Source organism: Elephas maximus, chromosome 26 (genome assembly GCF_024166365.1).
Source record: "Elephas maximus indicus isolate mEleMax1 chromosome 26, mEleMax1 primary haplotype, whole genome shotgun sequence".
Taxonomy (NCBI): domain Eukaryota; kingdom Metazoa; phylum Chordata; class Mammalia; order Proboscidea; family Elephantidae; genus Elephas; species Elephas maximus.
Window position 1 is genome coordinate 3,046,766 of NC_064844.1, and position 5,838 is coordinate 3,052,603.

At 39.9% G+C, this 5,838-nt stretch overlaps 1 long non-coding RNA gene across 1 annotated transcript; it reads left to right on the plus strand.

Moving 5' to 3' along the window:
- Positions 1–2,446: 2,446 nt before the first annotated feature.
- LOC126067975 (uncharacterized) lies at positions 2,447–5,345 on the plus strand. The gene is made up of 4 exons (XR_007515506.1): positions 2,447–2,501; positions 2,770–2,976; positions 3,157–3,259; positions 4,823–5,345. It is a non-coding gene; the product is annotated as an uncharacterized LOC126067975 (long non-coding RNA).
- The last annotated feature ends 493 nt before the right edge of the window (positions 5,346–5,838 follow it).

The following is a 5,838-nucleotide window of genomic DNA, read 5'->3' on the forward strand; positions in this document are numbered from 1 at the left end:
CCAGTCCCTGCAGAAGGACATCATGCTTGGTAAAGCAGAGGGTTAGCAAAAGAGAGGGAGACCCTCAACAAGATGGATTAACATAGTGACTGCAACAATGGGCTCAAATACAACAACCGTTGTGAGAATGGCTCAGGACTACGCAGTATTTTTTTCTGTTGCACATGGGGTCACTATGAGTTGAAACCGACTCAACAGCACCTAACAACAACAATATTTTCTTCTTCTCTACCCATTTTTCTAATTCTTCAATGATTGGGAGATTGAAATTTAACTTTGTAATACAATTTTAAATCATATTGGTTATATAGAGAGGGACCCAACATTTTGTCTCTGTTGTTGTTTTGTTTGTTTGGCCTACGGTCTCACACACCTTAGAGGTGGCCCTATGCCCTGAGTTAAGCAACTTATATGCACAATCTATTTGCTTCTTCACAACAACCCTCTGGGACAGTTATCATCCTATTATGTAGAAACTGAAACCTAGAGAAGTCAAGTAACTTGCCCATGTAGTGTTAGTAAGTGGCTAAACCAGGACTCCAATTCAGGACAAACTGATTCTGACATAAACCTAGGACAAATGTATCTACTCCTAGTTGTACCTCTTGGATTTAGCATTGCCCTTATTTTTGCTGTGGAAATTATTGTCATTACTATTAACAACACTATCATTAGTAAGATATTTGTTGAATATCAGCTATATCCCAGACACCATTCTAAACATTTAATGTGCATTATTCATGAAATTCTTCCAACAACTTTATGGCTTACCAGATGATATTATTCCCATTATGCAGATGGGAGAAGTTGAGGCCTCAGGGTGGTTAGATAACTTGTTCAAGCTTATTTAGTTATCAGTGATAAATCAAGGAAGTAAACCAGGCTCTCTGACTCTGGGCTCCAAGCAAATCAGAAGCAAATATTCTGGTTTGTTTCCTTCAAACTACTTTTCCGGACTAAATTGGGACTTGACTGACACAAAATATCACAAACCATAATGTATGACAGGAACTGATCTCTGATTCTACCCTCTAAGCCGGTGAGTCAATTTATTTTCACAGGACATGGCATAAGCTCAGGGCTTTGGCTTGCCAGTTCCAAGGGTGTCTCTGGTACTTGTAGATACAACAGCAGAGAAAAGATTCACGTGGTCCAAAGAGTGAGGTTTGCAGCTGGCTGTGGTAGAGTCACAGGGGCAGAACCACGGTTTCAATCTCCACCAAGTGGGGGCCCCCCAAAGGGAATTCATTTTAATCATTCATTCATAAGAAGGCCATGTGTATAACTATATGTATGTGTGTGTAGATATGTGTGTCCATCTTGTTCCTTTAATATTGATTTTTTGCTTATTACAGTACTTTCTTTACTGTGTAGGAATGCAGCATTTTTATGATCAAAAGTGTGCATTTGGTCCTACAGTCAAGGAACGTATCAAATACCACATTAACTATCGATAGCTCGGCTGAGACACAAATACAACACAGTGCCAAATATCTGGCCAAAAATCAATAGCAGCAGTCAAATAGCCAAGCATGTGGAACTATTTGGAAAAATTCAGATAATTGACTACAAATTCCAATTTTCATTCAGATGCTCATCACCATGCATCCCATCGTTTGAAGCTTTTCTCTGACCATGTAGAGTAACAAGTATTTTTCTCCTTCATTAAACTCAGCAATAACATACCTACTAAGGAAGCTGAAATTAAAATGTGATGGCTTAGAGGTTTTAAAATGATATTTTTTAATCTTTTTTTTGAATTCTTATTCAGAGCAAAAATTCTGATTCATTTACCTCCATCAAGTCCTTATTGCATTTCAAGATTCCACTGATCATTTACAAATGGTGAGAAGCTTGTTATCCCACTCTGTGCATCCTCCCAGGTGACTGAATGTGCTCTCTGATTTCTAAACGGGCAGATGGGTGTGCTGTGAAGAGGACACAAAGACACGGGTTTATAACTTGGCACATCGTGGCACCGGGTTCAAAGCGGGGGAAGCCGCCGTGCTGTCTTGGTTTCTGAGTCATGCAGATAAACTCCAGCATTTCCTAGGGCAGTAACAAAAAAGCAGAATATGAAGGAAAGAAACAAAGATGCAAGAAAGAGAAAGAAAGAAAATGAGTTAAACAAAACTAAACTCCTGGGATGGTTTAGGCTGCAGGGTATTTTCCCAGAGTTCTGTCCAAGAATAATCTAGTAAAAATGTGGACAGAGAACCACCGACCCCTGCTTTCCCCCGAACATACGCAGCTCTGATCAGTCTGGTATTTCAAGAAAAACAAGGTCCTGAACCTCAGTCCTCAGACACATAACAAAGCGCACTTCACAGCTGTGATGCACAGCGCGGATCAGCTCGGAGGCCTGAGTGGGTCCCAAGACAATGCCTCCTTTATCACCCAGAGGACAAATATCTAGACAGCAATATTTTCTGCTTGAATGCTTCAAGCAGCTCATGCAACTCCTGACTGAAAGGGAAAACTGAGCTCAGAGTGTTTGCTGAGTGATTATTTTAATTTACTACTTGATGTAAATCTCAATGAACTGACACCCAGCTCAAGATGGACAGAAAACAATCATGGCCGAGGGTGGGGGGCTGCATGGTTGAAGGGGGTGCAGAGAGGGGCTAACGTCACAATAGCATCTGAGGCTGGGCACAGGTTTAGACAACTTTGCCAATGGCAGTGGGATAGATGGGGGGGAGACAGCATCCGTTTCCTTCTCTCAATTACCATAATAAGTTCAGTAATTTTGTGCTGTTTATTTATCAGGCGAGGATAACAAAGGAAGCTGAGGAAGTCTGGTCTGGAGCACCATGACAAAGCAGCAGACAGAATGCAGTCACGTGTGGGGAGTGAGCAGACACACCACTTCTCAGGCACCTGATTATTCTTCTCTCAGTATTTAGAGGCAAAAAATATCCTTCAGAAAGCCACCCGCAAGCCGGACAGCACGAGCTGTATAGATGAGAAAACGGGGTAAGACGGGAATTGAGGAAAATCGAAGGGCAACTTGACAACTAAGTTTTCATCGCTTACAAAAAGCTACCTTTCATTCATGTCCATCGTTGTGCAAACTTAGTGGCTGACATAACAGATTTTTTAATAACTGGCTACGTTTTTTGTTTTTTTCTCTCCTTCCTTCGTTTGTGGCCCTAGTTCCTTGGAGCTGGATGTTCTGGAGATAAGCTGAATATTTCTGAGAAACTAGACGACCGACCTTAGCTGTGCCTGGTCAGGACGAGCCTCAGGTTTCCCTCAGGTACTTGTCAGATGTTACACAAAGAATCAGCCTCTCTGTCCTTCTCTTTAGCTCATAAAACAGCACACTAAACAGTCACAGAGAGAAGACAGAGATTCCTGTTTTCAGGTCTGTCTCTTCTAGCTCAAGAAGACGTTCATTTCAGCCATGTCTGCCTAGCAACCCCTTCTGAAAAGTGGCAATGTTTGCTAATGAGCATAATACTCGTTATTTGCAGCACTGCTATAAATGGCTCAGGGTGCGCATATAAATCCCCACGCGTGATTCTGAAAATATGTCCGAGAGAGGGAAAATATATCACCACTTGTTTTCTGCAATCACAATACAGATCCGAATTACAATTCCTGCCTTTTTGGCTTGTCCTTACCCAGCAGTTTGAGAGTGGTCTCTGTTTGTTTACATTTGGACATGTATGTATTAGTGTTAAACCCAGTAACCCATGTGTGTATATGTGTGTATGGCGTTTTTATACATTTACACGCTTTTAGTAGATGCAACATCAACATATATGCACATGTCGGGTGCAATTGAAAAACTACCGTTTTGGGCGGGGATCTGGTCACTGATTTTCTAACTAGAAGCCCTAACTAGAAGCCCTAGTGCCCTCTAATAGCCTTAGAGACTATCGTGATGAGCAGAGGTGCTGAGTGAAAGGAAAAACAGCAGAGTGAGTCTTCCACCTTCACTATATATTGGGGTTGTTGAAATTTTGAGTAGGATTTTGTTGGGCAGAGGAAGCACGGCATTTGCTTAAAATCATAAAAGAAAGGAGGAAGGTTTTTATTTTTTTTGAAAACCATTGCCTTAGGTTGTCCTTAAAAGACTGAATGAAAACGTAGGGGGCGGGGCGGGTTGTGCAGTCACCTGTACAGATGTTGTCACTACAGGGTGTCGAATGCCTTGTGGTTGATACACATATCAATATCATTTATGTCAGAAAGGTAAAACCTTTCCAACCTTGCCTGCTCCTTTTCCTCTGACCATCTGTATGCACGTAGGGACTTACTTAGGGTGCAGGATTCTAGTATAATTGTTTGAGTCCTGCTACATGATGGCTTTCTTGCCCCTCTGGTGATAGATCACTTGTATTATCACTGTGTATACGACTTCTCATTTTGCAGCTCATAGGTGATAAAGGGCGCTAAGGATACAGAGATGATTAGAGTAGGATCCAAGACCCAAGGAACTCAAATACGGGGTCTTAATTTGATGGATGTTTGTTTGTTTTATTGGAAAGTACAGTAGGGAGGGTGAATTCTGTCAAATGGATTGGGGTGGGACATGTAGACTCCTTCTGTGATTTAAAAATGTCATGAGTCATCCTCTGTGCCTCACTTGTGGGGTACCCCACTTTGCAAATCAGAGCTGAAAAGCCTCATCAATAAGGCGAAAGTATACCTCTCTGACTACAATGCTGCACTGAATTTGCCTGGGATACACAGAACTCGCAAAATCCAGCTACAATTTCTTAACACATTTCTTTAAAAAAACTAACTAATTGATGCTTAGATCTTAGAGTGGTCTTCCATGAGGTAAATCTGTTTTTCTCCTTTATTTTTTTAGTTGATGATGAAGTTGACTTACAACGTGGTCTTATTTTTAATACCTCAGATGGTATCATGAAGAAGAAATTATTCTCTAGACTTATATCTGACTGTGACTTACAGACAAGGGGAAGCAGAAAAAAGAAAAGAGCTGATTTGATTGAAAAATCTGAAAGAACGTACTTGATTGAACAACCAAAATAGAAATTTTCTTCTGCGTTATCATTCCTTTCTCACACCAACTTGGACAAACCCAAGCAAGGACTTTAATAGGCTTTTAAAATAATTCTTTCATAATACAGTAGAACATACAACACTGTTTATTTTATTTCCATAATAAACTTTCATTAAGTATATTTATCTAATGATATGACAGAACTGAAGGGAATGGGAACATAAAAAAAAATATGTGCATGTGTTAAACATTAGCCCTTGCCAAAGATTTATAAATAAATTACAGATAATTGATAGAATCATGCCATATTTATAATTGCATGTTTAAAGCAATCTTCTTATGGTAATTGTATTGTATGGCTGACTCTAAGAAGGGGGAGATTATAAATTTATACTTCCAGAGTTTACTGAGATGTGTTGTCTTTTGTAGGTAAAGTTGTATTGCGTCGTATTCAGACTAGAAAATGAATCTCCTATTTCAGTGTGACTCAAACGTTCAGAAGGCTCAGCATAAAAAATTAAACGTTCGCTATTTCTTAAAGAGGTCATTGCTTAAATTCCAAATTAAGTTTCAAACCAGCTGCTACAAAAGAATCAATAAACTTTGTATGACAGAGCAAAACTCTGCTGTTGCTTCCAAGATAAACCAGAAAGAGATTCTTCTTTGAGAAGAATCAAGGGTTTCAACTGCACAGGCAGCCTTCCAGTGTATGCTGGTTCTCATGGTTCCTTGTGAAGTTATTTAATCATAAGGCACAAGAGTGAGTCTGTAAAATACCTGAGGAATCAAAAAAATCCAAAACCTATTGGTCTTAAATGCATTATTAGGGCTTTCTATAATTACTGTTAAGATATCTTCTT